General features: G+C 39.4%; 1 protein-coding gene across 2 annotated transcripts in view; it reads right to left on the bottom strand.

The window, feature by feature from the left end:
• Positions 1–20,141, bottom strand: part of TTLL4 (tubulin tyrosine ligase like 4) — a 65,605-nt gene that overhangs the window by 20,578 nt on the left and 24,886 nt on the right. Inside the window, exon 2 of one of the 2 annotated variants that reach the window (XM_037849323.1) lies at positions 5,157–5,250. The exons of the other annotated variant lie outside the window; for it this stretch is intronic. The gene's annotated coding sequence lies outside the window, so the exon portion shown is untranslated. The remainder of the gene's footprint in view (positions 1–5,156; positions 5,251–20,141) is intronic. 2 annotated transcript variants of the gene reach the window in all.

Raw genomic sequence — 20,141 nt, 5'->3', positions numbered from 1 at the left:
AAGATGTCGCCGAGTGGCTCAAGGACACTTATCTCCCCAACTTCACCAATCTCTCCGACCAAGTGAAATCCGACCTTCAGGGACTTGAGAACATTAGGAAATTGAAGCCTGTTAGTTTCGACCTTTCCACACTGGGCGAGACTGTAAAAAATCTGTGGGACCAAGTCACCTCTTGGTTCTCTTGGCCCAATTTGACTAATTGGATTCTCTTGATGGTGGGACCATTGGTGGGATTAGTCATTGTTAAATCTTTGCTAGAACGCCTGTTTCAAGCGCGGCAGTACCGTGTTACCACTATGATGGCTATGTCCTCCACCTTTGATACCCCCAACAGCGACCATTCTGATGGCCATACCCCATCCTGGCCGCCTCGGGCGGGGCACTCGGGAGCGAGGTTTGTAGCTAAGCGCGCAGCTGTGTCCCGGGTATAACGGGCGACGCCAGCAGTCATAATTTTTGTCTCAGGTAGGTCCCTAAGGCAGAGTCATAGTTGTGGCCAGACTTGACTCTAGCCAATGCATAGGGACGCCTAGTGACGCCTCCGACTCTGGTTAATGCTATCCCTGCCCCCGCCTTTGTCCCCCAGTTGCAAGGCAAAGCACTGCAGGGAGAGTCATGTTGTTTCCAGCTCACGGACTCTCCTGTCTCCATATGAGGTGAGCATTCTGGTCGGTGCTAGAGGCTCCGCCGCTAAATGGCTGAGACCTAGTCCAGACTCCCCAAAGCACCGGAACAAATTGTGAGCCATCTGGGTTCACGGGAGCACACTCATCACTGGGGACACTGGGTCGATATAAATAATAAAGGGGGAGATGTGGAGAGCCGTCTCCCGGGACGGGCATAGCGCATGCGCTGTAAACCTGCTCCAAAGTCCCCCCGCCCATCGAATGAGCCAAGATGGCGCCCATATCCTGCTTCCGCTTATGACGTGCACACTCACTATTCCTATCTGCCAATTGAGTGCATATGCGCGGCGCTAGATCATTGGTTATGAGTAGAGTACTTAAGAGTTTGCCCAAGCGAACCTCGGGGAGACAGCCCACTAGGAGCCGTACCTGACGGCCACATCGAGGCTGCTCTCCCGCGAGGCACTCTGCCCCGCGTGGAAACCTGTAACAGAGAATGCTTATCTAGCTTCAGTAAAAGACTTGCTCTCGCAACCGCCGTGTGGCTCGAGTCGTGACTTCCAGCCAGGTCAGTTTGCGTGGTCTGCATCTCTCTCTCTCTCATCCCTTGTTTCTCCCCTCGCCGGCCGGGGAACAGGGGTCGAGCGGGGCGGCGCCGGACAGGTGAAGAGAACCCTTCCTTCCGTACACACCACTCAATGTCTGCCTCTCTGCATCCCACCAGATGAATCCTCAGGGCCAGGAACACTGAATGCCAGGTGGCTCAACATCCACTGGTTTGACTTTTCATCCAAATGAAGGAGAGACTAAGGATATACTCCCACCCTCTTTGGAAGCTGTGGGTGATCTGCTCCCAGGCAGGGTGTGAAGCAGGCCAACTGGGCAAGTACCAGAATGGAACAGATTCACTTCTCTCTGACTAACAGGATCTCACATCTCGTACATCTATGCAATGGTCATTTCCCACCTCTTGTCTCCTGTCATACTCCCAATGATGTGTAGCATGGCAACTTGAAGAGGGGTCACCTAGCTTCCTAGAGAAGCATGTTTGTACACAAGGCCAAGCAGGAGAGATGTATCTATAACTCTCTTTCAGGGAAATAGCTCCACAGCTAGTAAAAAACATCCAGGGTTGGCTAAGATGGATGCGTCAGCAACTGCCAAACAGAAAAATCTGTCGGGTCAGATACTCTGCAGAGAGTAGCTTCAAGAACTGGAAGTGAACACTATCACTCACAACTTATCACATATAAATGCTGCAATCTGGTTTCACCGTCCTTGGTTCAGAAGCAGTATCTGGTTTGGACGAGACAATGATAATACTAAAAGCAACTTCCTTCTTTCTCCTTATAGAGATTTCTGACAAGATCAAAATCCCACATGAGGAGGAAGCAGAGGTCTCTCTAGAACATTCAGGCAGCCTAGATCCCAGGCTTCGTGACCACTGGCACACATCACTATTTTCCTATATACTGCCCTCAATGCACTGCAACTCAAGAACCAGGGGAATGACCCTAACACTCAACAGAAATAATGAGTGACAAACTAAAAAAAAAGTTTAGAAGGTACAAATCTCAGAGGTAGAGGAAGAGAGAAAATAATCCCCAAATCTAATACTCTGAGAATAGTGAATTCTGCCATAAAGTTGAAGTCAGACAAGTTGACTGGCACTCAAACCCTACAAACAGCACACACTCAGAAGGCAGGTTTGCAGTGAGGTGATACCTGCAGTATTCTCTGGACTCACGAGTCAATGTCTGAGAGACTCTTCTTCTAGCCTACCTCAAATTACTAAGATGCACTGTGATGATACTTGGCGTGTAGGTGTGTCTCTTTGTAAGTGCTTTTAGGATCCCAAAGATGAGTTGCCCTTTGACCCGGAATTATTTTAGGATGAGACATGCATAAGAAAGAGAACAGGGAGGACATTTATTTACATATGTAGAAGGCCACATGCAGGCCACTAACAGAAGTATTGTTTCAATAACACTCAACTTAAATCCAAACTAAGAAAATGACAAACGGCAAAAATGAAAAACCCACAGCTAAGATCATACTTAATGGTAAAAGATCAGGAATAAGACTAGGACGCCCACTATCATCACTGTTATTCAACATTATACTGAAGCTCTAGCTAGAACAATTAGGCAAGAAAAAGAAATAAAAGGCATCCAACTTCAAAAAGAAGGGCAAAACTCTACTGTTTGCAGTAAACAAATCCTGAAATATCCACAACAAAGTTATTAGAACAAATAAAATTCAGTAAAGTGACATGGTAAAAGATCAATACTCAGAAATCTGTAGTGTTTCTATACACTAATAATGAACAATACGAAAAGGAAATTTTTAGAAGTTCCATTTACAATAGCTACTAAAAGAATCAAATACCTGGGAATAAATTTAATCAAGGATATAAAGAACTTACAAAGAAAACCGTAAAACACCGCTACAAGAAATCAAAGATGACCTAAATAAATGGAAGTATATTCCATGTTCACAGATTAGAAGACTAAATATCATTAACATGTCAACTCTACCCAGAGTGATTCAGATTCAATGCAACCCCAATTAAAATTCCAACATCCTTCTTTGCAGAAACGGAAGGCCAATCATCATATTTATCTGGCAAGGTACAAGTCCTGGAGGAGCCAAAACCATCTTGAAAAAGAAGAATGAAGTTGGAAGATTCACACTTCACAATTTCAAAACTTATTATAAAGCTACAGTAATCAAAACATGGTACTGGCACAAGGACAGATATATAGACCAATGTAATCGAACTGAAAGTTCAGAAACAGACCTTCACATCTATAGCCAACTGATTTTGTCAAGGGTGCCAAGACCACTCAAGGGGGAAAGAATAGTCTCTTCAACAAACGGTACTGCGAAAACTGGTCCTACTGAAGGTGGACCCTTACTTCACATCATATACCAAAATGAACACAAGATGGATCAAAGACAAAATCATAAGAACCAGGACTATAAAACTCCTAGAAGAAAATATAGGGAAGCACCTTCAGGTCTTCAGGACCTTGTGTTAGGAAACGATTTCTTTGACTTGCCACCACAAGCATGAGCAACAAAGAAAAAACAGATATATGGGACTTCATCAAAATTAAAAACTTTTGTGCATCAAAGGACTTTGATATGATAGTAAAGTATGAAAGTAAAAAGACAACCTACAAAATGGGAGAAAATATTTGGAAGCCACATATCTAATAAGGGTTTAATACTCAGAATATATAAAGAAATCCTACAACTCAACAACAAAAAGACAAACAACCAATTGAAAAATGGGCAAAAGATCTGAATAGACATTTCACCAAAAAGGATATGCAAATAAATGGCAGTAAGCACATGCATTCGCCACTAGGGAAATACAGATCAAAACCACAGTGAGATACCATTCACATCCACTACAATTACTCCTAGTTAAAAAAAAAAAAAAAAAAAGCACAGAACAAGCATTGGAAGGGATGTGGAGAAATAGGAACACTTGTTCATTGCTCTGGTGGGAATGTAAAATGGTACAGTCTCTGTGGAAAACAGTCATCTGGCAGTTCTTCAGGAATATAAGGATAGAATTACCATACAACCCACAATTCTACTCTAGGTATATACCCAAAAGAATTGAAACCAGGGACTCAGATGTTTGCATGCTGTTGTTCACAGTGGTATTGTTCACAATTGCCAAAAGATGGAAGCAACCCAAATGTCTATGAACAGATGATTGGGTAAACAAAATGTGATATAGACGCACAGTGAAATATTATCCATCCATGAAAAGGAATGAAGTTCTGATACATGCTAAAACATGGATGAACCCTGAAGACATCATGTTGAGTGAAATAAGCCAGGCACAAAAGGACAAATATTGAATGATCTTGCTGATAGGAAATAATCAGAATTAGCAAATTCATCAAGTTAGAAACTAAAATACAGGTTATCAGGGCCCGAGATGGGGATAGGGAATGGGTAGCTAACGCTTAATTGGTACAGAGTTTCTGTTTGGAGTGATGGAAAAGTTTTGGTGATGGATGTTACTGATGATAGTACAACATTGTGAATGTAATTGACACCACTGAATGATACATTTGAACATGATTAAAAGGGGAAATTTTAGGTTACACATACATTACTAGGTGAAAAATTAAAAAAACAAAACAAAACAGGACTGTACAACACAGTGAACCCTAATGTAAACTTTGGACTATAGTTAATAGCATTAATAATAATAATATCATTTTATCAAGTGTAACAAAGGGACCATACTAATTCAAAGTGTTATGATAGGGAAAACTGAGCGTGTGAAAGAGGGTATAAGGAAAATCATGAATTTTCTGCATAAATTTTCTGTAAACCTACAACTTCCTAATTAAAAAACAAAAAAACAAAAAAACAAAAAAAAATAATGGGCAATTAAATAAATTACAAAAAATTCACCACAGCTCCATTATTTTCATTCAGTAAACAACATTTTTAGCCACATATATACATTGCTTAAAGATAAACAAAGTCATTCATACTTACTCCTCTGACTAAGTCCAAAGGATCCACCATCAGCTGACCCTCCAATCAGCAGCTTGCAAGGAACTTACTTTAGGAGCCAATAAACTGACCTCACCTGGAAAATAATATTTTGAGTAATCTAACATATTTTACAGAGCTATTATTTTCATATCTTTCTTGCTCCTACACATTATCCCTGGGGAATAAGAGGGCTTTAGGGCTACATAGGGGGTACAAACACTAAGCTATTGCTTGCAGAGTTCAAGTTTAGAAGAAAACAACCCTATTTCTGTGGTTGAGTTCTTGGATCAAAATCTAAAAAGGAAAATACCCTGCTAAAGAGAAATTGAAGGTTAGTTGAAGGCAGAGCAGCTGAGGAGAGAGTTTTTGGGGAAAAAGTTTCTCTGAAATAGCCCTCAAGCCATCTGAATATGTCTGTGCACAAAGGTCTGCAAGAATATGCACTAAACTGTTAATGGTGGCTATCTTTGGGAGAAAGTTGGAATGAAGGGACTGGGCAGGGGAGGGGAGTGGGATACTTTTTCAGTTTATTTCATAGGTGTATATATTGTTTGCTCTTTAAAAAAAACAAACAAAAGCACGTGTTGCTTGTGTGAAGTTTTCCTGGAGTCTCCAGCAACTACTACTACTCATAGCCATGCAGTAGCAGCAACAAGCAGAACTCAGATCAGTAGGGATCATATTCAATGCTGAAACCACACAGCTGGAGTGTTCGGGAAAAGGCAGGAACAGGAAGTACTATAACCTCCAATGGGTAGTTGTGAGATCAAATTAGAAAATTCACATAAAGCACATAAAGCACAGTGCTTGGCCCACAGTTAATATTCAGTTCATGGTGGCCATCATTCTCATTCTTACTGAGACCAACTGACTGAAACTTCTCTCAGCCCTTTCGCAAGCTGCAACGAATGGGGGAGAAAACACAAGGAGCGGGCGACAATAATTTCACCACAAAATTTCTGCTGGTACAAGGAATGCTCTTTCATAAAAGATATAACTGTCTTATGATTTTGGGACTTTTGTGAGACTTATTATATTACCAGTAGCTAGATTCTTCACTGGCAGGCATGACTTGGCACTAAAGAGTAACTGAAAAGTGCTTTGAAGCACACCAGGAGGAGAAGGTAGGTGGTAACCAAAACCTCTATTTCCTTGCTTCTGGGTCTTCTTAAGGTTTTCATAACTACATTGTTGGGAATTCTGAAACCACTGGGTAAAGAGAGTTAAAAAGTGATTGCTACTTGCCTAGTGTCCAGACCTGGTTTCTAAATACCATTTGTCAATAAAAAGAACCAGAGCTTTTTGAAAAAATAGCTGATTTCAGGGCTGAAGCAGGGAAAGTATAGATGAGCCTGGAACGTCTTGAGCTGCCAAAAGGTAAGGAAGTGCTCAAAAATTGATAGGGAAATGTCAAAAGGTCACAGGAACAGCTAACATTCCACTTCATAGTGAAAGACGAGATGTTTTCCCTCTAAGATCAGGAACAAGGCAAGGATATCTACTCTCCCCATTTCTATCTAACAATGTATTTAAAAAAAATCTAACCAGTGCAATAAGGCAAGAGCCTAAAGGCATACACATTGGAAAGGAAGAAATAAAATTATATTAAAATTTTTCGTTTTTACTTTTTTTGCAAGAAGACATGATCTAGTACATAGAAAATCCTAAGAAATCTAACAAAAAAACTATTAGAACTACTAAGTGGGTTTAGTAAGGGTGCAGGATACAAGATCTATATTCAAAAATCAGTTTTATCTTGAAATACCAGCAACAAACAAGTAAAAAAGGAAATAACTTCATTCACAACAGCATCAAAAAGAATAAAATACTTAGGAAATAAATTTAACAAAAGATGTGTAAGATGTATACATTAAAAACTACAAAACATTGCTGAGAGAAATTACAGAAGATTAAATGGGGAGATATAACACGTTTATGAATTGGAAGACTTGATATTGTTAAGATGGCTATTCTCTTCAAATTGATCTGTAGAGTAAATGCAACAATCCCTACCAAAATCCTAGTAACCTTTTTTTCTTGAAGTTGACGAGGCTGATCCTAAAATTCAAAATGCGAAGCTCCTAGAATGACCAAAACAATTTTGGGGAAAAAAAAAAAAATTGGAGGACTTCTACCACATTTCAAAACTTAGCAGAGGAGGCGGGGCAAGATGGCGGACTGGTGAGCTGTATGTTTTAGTTACTCCTCCAGGAAAGTAGGTAGAAAGCCAGGAACTGCGTGGACTGGACACCACAGAGCAATTTGACTTTGGGCATACTTCATACAACACTCATGAAAACGTGGAACTGCTGAGATCAGCGAAATCTGTAAGTATTTGCGGCCAGGGGACCCGCGCCCCTCCCTGCCAGGCTCAGTCCCGTGGGAGGAGGGGCTGTCAGATCCGGGAAGGAGAAGGGAGAACTGCAGTGGCAGCCCTTATCGGAAACTCATTCTACTGATCCAAACTCCAACCATAGATAGACTGAGACCAGACACCAGAGAATCTGAGAGCAGCCAGCCCAGCAGAGAGGAGACAGGCATAGAAAAAAAAACAACACGAAAAACTCCAAAATAAAACCGGAGGATTTTTGGAGTTCTGGCGAACATAGAAAAGGGAAGGGCAGAGCTCAGGCCATGAGGCGCATATGCAAATCCCGAAGAAAAGCTGATCTCTCTGCCCTGTGGACCTTTCCTTAATGGCCCTGGTTGCTTTGTCTCTTAGCATTTCAATAACCCATTAGATCTCTGAGGAGGGCCCTTTTTTATTTTTTTAATCCTTTTTTCTTTTTCTAAAACAATTACTCTAAGAAGCCCAATACAGAAAGCTTCAAAGACTTGCAATTTGGGCAGGTCAAGTCAAGAGCAGAACTAAGAGAGCTCTGAGACAAAACGCAATAATCCAGTGGCTGAGAAAATTCACTAAACACCACAACTTCCCAAGAAAAGGGGGGTGTCAACTCACAGCCATCATCCTGGTGGACAGGAAACACTCCTGCCCATCGCCAGCCACATAGCTCAGAGCTGCCCCAGACAACCCAGTGTGACGGAAGTGCTTCAAATAACACGCACACACCACAAAACTGGGCGTGGACATTAGCCTTCCCTTCAACCTCAGCTGATTGTCCCAGAGTTGGGAAGGTGGAGCAGTGTGAATTAACAAAGCCCCATTCAGCCATCATTTCAGCAGACTGGGAGCCTCCCTACACAGCCCAGCAGCCCAGAACTGCCCTGGGGGGACGGCATTCACCTGTGACATAGCACAGTCATCCCTCAACAGAGGACCCGGGGTGCACGGCCTGGAAGAGGGGCCCACTTGCAAGTCTCAGGAGCCATACGCCAATACCAAGGACTTGTGGGTCAGTGGCAGAGACAAACTGTGGCAGGACTGAACTGAAGGATTAGACTATTGCAGCAGCTTTAAAACTCTAGGATCACCAGGGAGATTTGATTGTTAGGGCCACCCCCCCCTCCCTGACTGCCCAGAAACACGCCCCATATACAGGGCAGGCAACACCAACTACACACGCAAGCTTGGTACACCAATTGGACCCCACAAGACTCACTCCCCCACTCACCAAAAAGGCTAAGCAGGGGAGAACTGGCTTGTGGAGAACAGGTGGCTCGTGGACGCCACCTGCTGGTTAGTTAAGAGAAAGTGTACTACACGAAGCTGTAGATCTGATAAATTAGAGATAAGGACTTCAATTGGTCTACAAATCCTAAAAGAACCCTATCAAGTTCAACAAATGCCACGAGGCCAAAAACAACAGAAAATTATAAAGCATATGAAAAAACCAGACGATATGGATAACCCAAGCCCAAGCACCCAAATCAAAAGACCAGAAGAGACACAGCACCTAGAGCAGCTACTCAAAGAACTAAAGACGAACAATGAGACCATAGTACGGGATATAAAGGAAATCAAGAAGACCCTAGAAGAGCATAAAGAAGACATTGCAAGACTAAATAAAAAAATGGATGATCTTATGGAAATTAAAGAAACTGTTGACCAAATTAAAAAGATTCTGGACACTCATAGTACAAGACTAGAGGAAGCTGAACAACGAATCAGTGACCTGGAAGATGACAGAATGGAAAATGAAAGCATAAAAGAAAGAATGGGGGAAAAAATTGAAAAAATCGAAATGGACCTCAGGGATATGATAGATAATATGAAACGTCCGAATATAAGACTCATTGGTGTCCCTGAAGGGGAAGAAAAGGTTAAAGGTCTAGGAAGAGTATTCAAAGAAATTGTTGGAGAAAACTTCCCAAATCCTCTAAACAACATAAATACACAAATCATAAATGCTCAGCAAAATCCAAATAGAATAAATCCAAATAAACCCACTCCGAGACATAAACTGATCACACTATCAAACACAGAAAAGAAGGAGTGGAGGTGGGGCAAGATGGCAGACTGGTGAGCTGTATGTTTTAGTTACTCCTCCAGGAAAGTAGGTAGAAAGCCAGGAACTGCGTGGACTGGACACCACAGAGAAATCTGACTTTGGGCATACTTCATACAACACTCATGAAAACGTGGAACTGCTGAGATCAGCGAAATCTGTAAGTTTTTGCGGCCAGGGGACCCGCGCCCCTCCCTGCCAGGCTCAGTGCCGTGGGAGAAGGAGCTGTCAGCTCCGGGAAGGAGAAGGGAGAAGTGCAGTGGCAGCCCTTATCGGAAACTCATTCTACTGATCCAAAATCCAACCATAGATAGACTGAGACCAGACACCAGAGAATCTGAGAGCAGCCAGCCCAGCAGAGAGGACACAGGCATAGAAAAAAAACAACACGAAAAACTACAAAATAAAAGCGGAGGATTTTTGGAGTTCTGGTGAACATAGAAAGGGGAAGGGCCCTGAGGCGCATATGCAAATCCCGAAGAAAAGCTGATCTCTCTGCCCTGTGGACCTTTCCTTAATGGCCCTGGTTGCTTTGTCTCTTAGCATTTCAAGATAATATGAAACATCCAAATATAAGACTCATTGGTGTCCCAGAAGGGGAAGAAAAGGGTAAAGGTCTAGGAAGAGTATTCAAAGAAATTGTTGGGGAAAACTTCCCAAATCCTCTAAACAACATAAATACACAAATCATAAATGCTCAGCGAACTCCAAATAGAATAAATCCAAATAAACGCACTCCGAGACATATAGTGATCACACTATCAAACACAGAAGAGAAGGAGCAAGTTCTGAAAGCAGCAAGAGAAAAGCAATTCACCACATACAAAGGAAACAGCATAAGACTAAGTAGTGACTACTCAGCAGCCACCATGGAGGCAAGAAGGCAGTGGCACGATATATTTAAAATTCTGAGTGAGAAAAATTTCCAGCCAAGAATACTTTATCCAGCAAAGCTCTCCTTCAAATTTGAGGGAGAGCTTAAATTTTTCACAGACAAACAAATGCTGAGAGAATTTGCTAACAAGAGACCTGCCCTACTGGAGATACTAAAGGGAGCCCTACAGACAGAGAAACAAAGAAAGGACAGAGAGACTTGGAGAAAGGTTCAGTACTAAAGAGATTCGGTATGGGTACAATAAAGGATATTAATAGACAGAGGGGAAAAATATGACAAACATAAACCAAAGGATAAGATGGCTGATTCAAGAAATGCCTTCACGGTTATAACGTTGAATGTAAATGGATTAAACTCCCCAATTAAAAGATATAGATTCGCAGAATGGATCAAAAAAAATGAACCATCAATATGTTGCATACAAGAGACTCATCTTAGACACAGGGACACAAAGAAACTGAAAGTGACAGGATGGAAAAAAATATTTCATGCAAGCTACAGCCAAAAGAAAGCAGGTGTAGCAATATTAATCTCAGATAAAATAGACTTCAAATGCACGGATGTTTTGAGAGACAAAGAAGGCCACTACGTACTAATAAAAGGGGCAATTCAGCAAGAAGAAATAACAATCGTAAATGTCTATGCACCCAACCAAGGTGCCACAAAATACCTGAGAGAAACACTGGCAAAACTAAAGGAAGCAATTGATGTTTCCACAATAATTGTGGGAGACTTCAACACATCACTCTCTCCTATAGATAGATCAACCAGACAGAAGACCAATAAGGAAACTGAAAACCTAAACAATCTGATAAATGAATTAGATTTAACAGACATATACAGGACATTACATCCCAAATCACCAGGATACACATACTTTTCTAGTGCTCACGGAACTTTCTCCAGAATAGATCATATGCTGGGACATAAAACAAGCCTCAATAAATTTAAAAAGATTGAAATCATTCAAAGCACATTCTCTGACCACAATGGAATACAATTAGAAGTCAATAACCATCAGAGACTTAGAAAATTCACAAATACCTGGAGGTTAAACAACACACTCCTAAACAATCAGTGGGTTAAAGAAGAAATAGCAAGAGAAATTGGTAAATATATAGAGACGAATGAAAATGAGAACACAACATACCAAAACCTATGGGATGCAGCAAAAGCAGTGCTAAGGGGGAAATTTATAGCACTAAACGCATATATTAAAAAGGAAGAAAGAGCCAAAATCAAAGAACTAATGGATCAACTGAAGAAGCTAGAAAATGAACAGCAAACCAATCCTAAACCAAACACAAGAAAAGAAATAACAAGGATTAAAGCAGAAATAAATGACATAGAGAACAAAAAAACAATAGAGAGGATAAATATCACCAAAAGTTGGTTCTTTGAGAAGATCAACAAGATTGACAAGCCCCTAGCTAGACTGACAAAATCAAAAAGAGAGAAGACCCATATAAACAAAATAATGAATGAAAAAGGTGACATAACTGCAGATCCTGAAGAAATTAAAAAAACTATAAGAGGATATTATGAACAACTGTATGGCAACAAACTGGATAATGTAGAAGAAATGGACAATTTCCTGGAAACATATGAACAACCTAGACTGACCAGAGAAGAAATAGAAGATCTCAACCAACCCATCACAAGCAAAGAGATCCAATCAGTCATCAAAAATCTTCCCACAAATAAATGCCCAGGGCCAGATGGCTTCACAGGGGAATTCTACCAAACTTTCCAGAAAGAACTGACACCAATCTTACTCAAACTCTTTCAAAACATTGAAGAAAATGGAACACTACCTAACTCATTTTATGAAGCTAACATCAATCTAATACCAAAACCAGGCAAAGATGCTACAAAAAAGGAAAACTACCGGCCAATCTCCCTAATGAATATAGATGCAAAAATCCTCAACAAAATACTTGCAAATCGAATCCAAAGACACATTAAAAAAATCATACACCATGACCAAGTGGGGTTTATTCCAGGCATGCAAGGATGGTTCAACATAAGAAAATCAATCAATGTATTACAACACATTAACAAGTCAAAAGGGAAAAATCAATTGATCATCTCAATAGATGCTGAAAAAGCATTTGACAAAATCCAACATCCCTTTTTGATAGAAACACTTCAAAAGGTAGGAATTGAAGGAAACTTCCTCAACATGATAAAGAGCATATATGAAAAACCCACAGCCAGCATAGTACTCAATGGTGAGAGACTGAAAGCCTTCCCTCTAAGATCAGGAACAAGACAAGGATGCCCGCTGTCACCACTGTTATTCAACATTGTGCTGGAAGTGCTAGCCAGGGCAATCCGGCAAGACAAAGAAATAAAAGGCATCCAAATTGGAAAAGAAGAAGTAAAACTGTCATTGTTTGCAGATGATATGATCTTATATCTAGAAAACCCTGAGAAATCGACGATACAGCTACTAGAGCTAATAAACAAATTTAGCAAAGTAGCGGGATACAAGGTTAATGCACATAAGTCAGTAATGTTTCTATATGCTAGAAATGAACAAACTGAAGAGACACTCAAGAAAAAGATACCATTTTCAATAGCAACTAAAAAAATCAAGTACCTAGGAATAAACTTAACCAAAGATGTAAAAGACCTATACAAAGAAAACTACATAACTCTACTAAAAGAAATAGAAGGAGACCTTAAAAGATGGAAAAATATTCCATGTTCATGGATAGGAAGGCTAAATGTCATTAAGATGTCAATTCTACCCAAACTCATCTACAGATTCAATGCAATCCCAATCAAAATTCCAATAACCTACTTTGCAGACTTGGAAAAGCTAGTTATCAAATTTATTTGGAAAGGGAAGATGCCTCGAATTGCTAAAGACACTCTAAAAAAGAAAAACGAAGTGGGAGGACTTACACTCCCTGACTTTGAAGCTTATTATAAAGCCACAATTGCCAAAACAGCATGGTACTGGCACAAAGATAGACATATAGATCAATGGAATCGAATTGAGAATTCGGAGATAGACCCTCAGATCTATGGCCGACTGATCTTTGATAAGGCCCCCAAAGTCACTGAACTGAGTCATAATGGTCTTTTCAACAAATGGGGCTGGGAGAGTTGGATATCCATATCCAAAAGAATGAAAGAGGACCCCTACCTCACCCCCTACACAAAATTAACTCAAAATGGACCAAAGATCTCAATATAAAAGAAAGTACCTTAAAATTCCGAGAAGATAATGTAGGAAAACATCTTCAAGACCTTGTATTAGGTGGCCACTTCCTAGACTTTACACCCAAAGCACAAGCAACAAAAGAGAAAATAGATAAATGGGAACTCCTCAAGCTTAGAAGTTTCTGCACCTCAAAGGAATTTCTCAAAAAGGTAAAGAGGCAGCCAACTCAATGGGAAAAAATTTTTGGAAACCATGTATCTGACAAAAGACTGATATCTTGCATATATAAAGAAATCCTACAACTCAATGACAATAGTACAGTCGGCCGAATTATAAAATGGGCAAAAGATATGAAAAGACAGTTCTCTGAAGAGGAAATACAAATGGCCAAGAAACACATGAAAAAATGTTCAGCTTCACTAGCTATTAGAGAGATGCAAATTAAGACCACAATGAGATACCATCTAACACCGATTAGAATGGCTGCCATTAAACAAACAGGAAACTACAAATGCTGGAGGGGATGTGGAGAAATTGGAACTCTTATTCACTGTTGGTGGGACTGTATAATGGTTCAGCCACTCTGGAAGTCAGTCTGGCAGTTCCTTAGAAAACTAGATATAGAGTTACCATTCGATCCAGCGATTGCACTTCTTGGTATATACCCAGAAGATCGGAAAGCAGTGACACGAACAGATATCTGCACGCCAATGTTCATAGCAGCATTATTCACAATTGCCAAGAGATGGAAACAACCCAAATGTCCTTCAACAGATGAGTGGATAAATAAAATGTGGTATATACACACGATGGAATACTACGCGGCAGTAAGAAGGAACGATCTCGTGAAACATATGACAACACGGATGAACCTTGAAGACATAATGCTAAGTGAAATAAGCCAGGCACAAAAAGAGAAATATTATATGCTACCACTAATGTGAACTTTGAAAAATGTAAAACAAATGGCTTATAATGTAGAATGTAGGGGAACTAGCAATAGAGTGCAATTAAGGAAGGGGGAACAATAATCCAAGAAGAACAGATAAGCTATTTAACGTTCTGGGGATGCCCAGGAATGACTATGGTCTGTTAATTTCTGATGGATATAGTAGGAGCAAGTTCACAGAAATGTTGCTATATTAGGTAACTTTCTTGGGGTAAAGTAGGAACATGTTGGAAGTTAAGCAGTTATCTTAGGTTAGTTGTCTTTCTCTTACTCCCTTGTGATGGTCTCTTTGAAATGTTCTTTTATTGTATGTTTGTTTCTTTTTAACTTTTTTTTCATACAGTTGATTTAAAAAAGAAGGGAAAGTTAAAAAAAAAAAAAAACAAGGAAAAAAAAAAGGATGCAGTGCCCCCTTGAGGAGCCTGTGGAGAATGCAGGGGTATTCGCCTACCCCACCTCCATGGTTGCTAACATGACCACAGACATAGGGGACTGGTGGTTTGATGGGTTGAGCCCTGTACCACAGGTTTTACCCTTGGGAAGACGGTTGCTGCAAAGGAGAGGCTAGGCCTCCCTATGGTTGTGCCTAAGAGCCTCCTCCCGAATGCCTCTTTGTTGCTCAGATGTGGCCCTCTCTCTCTGGCTAAGCCAACTTGAAAGGTGAAATCACTGCCCTCCCCACTACGTGGGATCAGACACCCAGGGGAGTGAATCTCCCTGGCAACGTGGAATATGACTCCCGGAGAGGAATGTAGACCTGGCATCGTGGGACGGAGAACATCTTCTTGACCAAAAGGGGGAGGTGAAAGGAAATGAAATAAGCTTCAGTGGCAGAGAGAATCCAAAAGGAGCCGAGAGGTCACTCTGGTGGGCACTCTTACGCACACTTTAGACAACCCTTTTTAGGTTCTAAAGAATTGGGGTAGCTGGTGGTGGATACCTGAAACTATCAAACTACAACCCAGAACCCATGAATCTCGAAGACAGTTGTATAAAAATGTAGCTTATGAGGGGTGACAAGGGGATTGGGAAAGCCATAAGGACCACACTCCACTTTGTCTAGTTTATGGATGGATGAGTAGAAAAATAGGGGAAGGAAACAAACAGACAAAGGTACCCAGTGTTCTTTTTTACTTCAATTGCTCTTTTTCACTCTAATTATTATTCTTGTTATTCTTGTGTGTGTGCTAATGAAGGTGTCAGGGATTGATTTGGGTGATGAATGTACAACTATGTAATGGTACTGTGAACAATCGAAAGTACGATTTGTTTTGTATGACTGCGTGGTATATGAATATATCTCAATGAAATGAAGATTAAAAAAAAAAAAAAAAAAAAAAGACATAATGCTGAGCAAAATAAGCCAGACACAAAAAGAGAGATATTGTATGTTACCACTAATGTGAATTCTGTGAAAAATGTACAATGTTTTATACTGTAGAATGTAGGGGACCTAGAGATACCAATTAGTGGAGGGGGAATGAGAATGTAATAAGAACAGATAAACTATGGAGGGTAATCTCAATGTTATGGGAATGCTCAGGAATGATTATGGTTTGTAAACTTTCTTGGATATAGTAAGATCATGTTGGAAGCAATAGAGTTATTTTAGGTTTTTTTTTTTCTCTTATTCCTTTGTTTTCTTAGGGGTTGTTAATTTTCTTGGGGTATGGTAGGAACATGTTGGAAGCAATGTAGTTATTTTAGATTATTTTTCTTACTCCTCTGTTTGGACATGGTTTATTAATTTTCTTGGGGTATGGTAGGAACATATTGGAAGCAAAGTAGTTATTTTAGGTTATTTGTTTTCCTTAATCCATTGCTTTGTTTGAAATGTTGTGGGGTTTTTTTGGTTGTTGTTTGCCTGTTTGTTTTTAATTTTTTGATAAACAAAGTTAAAAAATTGAAAAAAAATCAGTAGAAAAATGGGAGTAAAAACTAAATGACAAATAGGGTGGGATGGGGGATGGTTTGGGTATTCTCTTTTCACTTATATTTTTTATTCTTATTCTGATTCTTTCTGATGTAAGGAAAATGTTCAGAAATAGATTGTGGTGATGAACACATAACTATATGATCATACTGTGAACAGTTGATTGTATACCATGGATGACTGTATGGTTTGTGAATATATTTCAATAAAACTGAATTAAAAAAAAATAAAAAAAAAATAAAAAAAAAGAAAAGAAGGAGCAAGTTATGAAAGCAGCAAGAGAAAAGCAATTCACCACATACAAAGGAAACAGCATAAGACTAAGTAGTGACTACTCAGCAGCCACCATGGAGGCAAGAAGGCAGTGGCACGATATATTTAAAATTCTGAGTGAGAAAAATTTCCAGCCAAGAATACTTTATCCAGCAAAGCTCTCCTTCAAATTTGAGGGAGAGCTTAAATTTTTCACAGACAAACAACTGCTGAGAGAATTTGCTAACAAGAGACCTGCCCTACTGGAGATACTAAAGGGAGCCCTACAGACAGAGAAACAAAGAAAGGACAGAGAGACTTGGAGAAAGGTTCAGTACTAAAGAGATTCGGTTTGGGTACAATAAAGGATATTAATAGAGGGAAAAATATGGCAAACATAAACCAAAGGATAAGATGGCCGATTCAAGAAATGCCTTCACTGTTTTAACGTTGAATGTAAATGGATTAAACTCCCCAATTAAAAGATATAGATTCGCAGAATGGATCAAAAAAAATGAACCATCAATATGTTGCATACAAGAGACTCATCTTAGACACAGGGACACAAAGAAACTGAAAGTGAAAGGATGGAAAAAAATATTTCATGCAAGCTACAGCCAAAAGAAAGCAGGTGTAGCAATATTAATCTCAGATAAAATAGACTTCAAATGCAGGGATGTTTTGAGAGACAAAGAAGGCCACTACATACTAATAAAAGGGGCAATTCAGCAAGAAGAAATAACAATCGTAAATGTCTATGCACCCAATCAAGGTGCCACAAAATACATGAGAGAAACACTGGCAAAACTAAAGGAAGCAATTGATGTTTCCACAATAATTGTGGGAGACTTCAACACATCACTCTCTCCTATAGATAGATCAACCAGACAGAAGACCAATAAGGAAACTGAAAACCTAAACAATCTCATAAATGAATTAGATTTAACAGACATATACAGGACATTACATCCCAAATCACCAGGATACACATACTTTTCTAGTGCTCACAGAACTTTCTCCAGAATAGATCATATGCTGGGACATAAAACAAGCCTCAATAAATTTAAAAAGATTGAAATTATTCAAAGCACATTCTCTGACCACAATGGAATACAATTAGAAGTCAATAACCATCAGAGACTTAGAAAATTCACAAATACCTGGAGGTTAAACAACACACTCCTAAACAATCAGTGGGTTAAAGAAGAAATAGCAAGAGAAATTGCTAAATATATAGAGACGAATGAAAATGAGAACACAACATACCAAAACCTATGGGATGCAGCAAAAGCAGTGCTAAGGGGGAAATTTATAGCACTAAACGCATATATTAAAAAGGAAGAAAGAGCCAAAATCAAAGAACTAATGGATCAACTGAAGAAGCTAGAAAATGAACAGCAAACCAATCCTAAACCAAGTAGAAGAAAAGAAATAACAAGGATTAAAGCAGAAATAAATGACATAGAGAACAAAAAAACAATAGAGAGGATAAATATCACCAAAAGTTGGTTCTTTGAGAAGATCAACAAGATTGACAAGCCCCTAGCTAGACTGACAAAATCAAAAAGAGAGAAGACCCATATAAACAAAATAATGAATGAAAAAGGTGACATAACTGCAGATCCTGAAGAAATTAAAAAAACTATAAGAGGATATTATGAACAACTGTATGGCAACAAACTGGATAATGTAGAAGAAATGGACAATTTCCTGGAAACATATGAACAACCTAGACTGACCAGAGAAGAAATAGAAGATCTCAACCAACCCATCACAAGCAAAGAGATCCAATCAGTCATCAAAAATCTTCCCACAAATAAATGCCCAGGGCCAGATGGCTTCACAGGGGAATTCTACCAAACTTTCCAGAAAGAACTGACACCAATCTTACTCAAACTCTTTCAAAACATTGAAGAAAATGGAACACTACCTAACTCATTTTATGAAGCTAACATCAATCTAATACCAAAACCAGGCAAAGATGCTACAAAAAAGGAAAACTACCGGCCAATCTCCCTAATGAATATAGATGCAAAAATCCTCAACAAAATACTTGCAAATCGAATCCAAAGACACATTAAAAAAATCATACACCATGACCAAGTGGGGTTCATTCCAGGCATGCAAGGATGGTTCAACATAAGAAAATCAATCAATGTATTACAACACATTAAAAACTCGAAAGGGAAAAATCAATTGATCATCTCAATAGATGCTGAAAAAGCATTTGACAAAATCCAACATCCCTTTTTGATAAAAACACTTCAAAAGGTAGGAATTGAAGGAAACTTCCTCAACATGATAAAGAGCATATATGAAAAACCCACAGCCAGCATAGTACTCAATGGTGAGAGACTGAAAGCCTTCCCTCTAAGATCAGGAACAAGACAAGGATGCCCGCTGTCACCACTGTTATTCAACATTGTGCTGGAAGTGCTAGCCAGGGCAATCCGGCAAGACAAAGAAATAAAAGGCATCCAAATTGGAAAAGAAGAAGTAAAACTGTCATTGTTTGCAGATGATATGATCTTATATCTAGAAAACCCTGAGAAATCAACGATACACCTACTAGAGCTAATAAACAAATTTAGCAAAGTAGCGGGATACAAGATTAATGCCCATAAGTCAGTAATGTTTCTATATGCTAGAAATGAACAAACTGAAGAGACACTCAAGAAAAAGGTACCATTTTCAATAGCAAGTAAAAAAAATCAAGTACCTAGGAATAAACTTAACCAAAGATGTAAAAGACCTATACAAAGAAAACTACATAACTCTACTAAAAGAAATAGAAGGGGACCTTAAAAGATGGAAAAATATTCCATGTTCATGGATAGGAAGGCTAAATGTCATTAAAATGTCAATTCTACCCAAACTCATCTACAGATTCAATGCAATCCCAATCAAAATTCCAACAACCTACTTTGCAGACTTGGAAAAGCTAGTTATCAAATTTATTTGGAAAGGGAAGATGCCTCGAATTGCTAAAGACACTCTAAAAAAGAAAAACGAAGTGGGAGGACTTACACTCCCTGACTTTGAAGCTTATAATAAAGCCACAATTGCCAAAACAGCATGGTACTGGCACAAAGATAGACATATAGATCAATGGAATCGAATTGAGAATTCGGAGATAGACCCTCAGATCTATGGCCGACTGATCTTTGATAAGGCCCCCAAAGTCACTGAACTGAGTCATAATGGTCTTTTCAACAAATGGGGCTGGGAGAGTTGGATATCCATATCCAAAAGAATGAAAGAGGACCCCTACCTCACCCCCTACACAAAATTAACTCAAAATGGACCAAAGATCTCAATATAAAAGAAAGTACCTTAAAATTCCTAGAAGATAATGTAGGAAAACATCTTCAAGAC

The sequence above is a fragment of the Choloepus didactylus genome, chromosome 9 (assembly GCF_015220235.1).
Source record: "Choloepus didactylus isolate mChoDid1 chromosome 9, mChoDid1.pri, whole genome shotgun sequence".
NCBI lineage: Eukaryota > Metazoa > Chordata > Mammalia > Pilosa > Megalonychidae > Choloepus > Choloepus didactylus.
This window is presented reverse-complemented; position numbering and strand designations above follow the sequence as displayed.